The sequence below is a fragment of the Schistocerca americana genome, chromosome 1 (genome assembly GCF_021461395.2).
Source record: "Schistocerca americana isolate TAMUIC-IGC-003095 chromosome 1, iqSchAmer2.1, whole genome shotgun sequence".
NCBI lineage: Eukaryota > Metazoa > Arthropoda > Insecta > Orthoptera > Acrididae > Schistocerca > Schistocerca americana.
In genome coordinates this window covers 447,234,548-447,235,413 of record NC_060119.1, presented here as the reverse complement: position 1 = coordinate 447,235,413, position 866 = coordinate 447,234,548, and the positions used below count along the sequence as shown (strand labels likewise).

At 45.8% G+C, this 866-nt stretch overlaps 1 pseudogene; it reads right to left on the bottom strand.

Annotated features, from left to right (window-relative positions):
* Positions 1 to 212: 212 nt before the first annotated feature.
* Positions 213 to 330, bottom strand: LOC124561778 (annotated as a pseudogene).
* Between the last annotated feature and the right edge of the window lie 536 nt (positions 331 to 866).

Here is an 866-nt window from a genome sequence, read left to right as displayed (position 1 = left end):
AACTCCGCCCTAACAAGCCATGAAGGCCCAACAGTACCGACCGGCCGCCTTGTCATGCTGAGCCCAAAGCCGTCGTGGAATGCGGATATGGAGGGGCATGTGGCCAGCACACATGTCTCCCGGCTGTATGTCAGTTTAGGAGACCGGAGCCGCCGCTTCCCGGTCAAGTTGCTCCTCAGTTTGCCTCACAAGGGCTGAGTGCACCCACCACTAGCCAACAGTGCTGGGTGGACGGGATGGTTACCCATTCAAGTGCTAGCCCAGCCGGACAGCGCTTAACTTCGGTGATCTAACGGGAACCGGTGTTGCCACTGACGTAAGGCCGTTGGCTTACTTTCCTGCCTTAAATTTATCTACTTCGTGACCATCAATCCTGATTTTAAGTTTCTCGCTGTTCTCATTTTTGCTACTTCCCATTGCTTTCGCCTTTCTTCGATTGACTCTCAATCTACATGAGAATGCTACTGCTCTAATTAGCACGCTTTCCTTTCTGTGTAAATCGTCCCCGGAATTATAAATTGCGTCAGGTGCCACATTGTAATGTATTTGTTTTAATGTTCTCTACCTCCTGTATTAATTTGAACTAATAGTTTCGGAACACCCCGTATGTGAAGTGAGTCCGACGGCGTCACAAATATTCAGACGTAATAAACGCGAAGGAAGAATGCCCAGTAAGGCGAAAACAGTACAAAATGAGGCACGATGTCAAGTACGGAGATTATGACGCACCACTTGTCCGAATATATGATTTATCTAATTTGAAACAAATTATTTCTGTAAGACATAATTCCATCATCCTGTTGTTAAGAGCATAATGCTTGTCAAAAAAAAAGAAGAAAAAAAAATGGTTCTAATGGCTCTGAGCA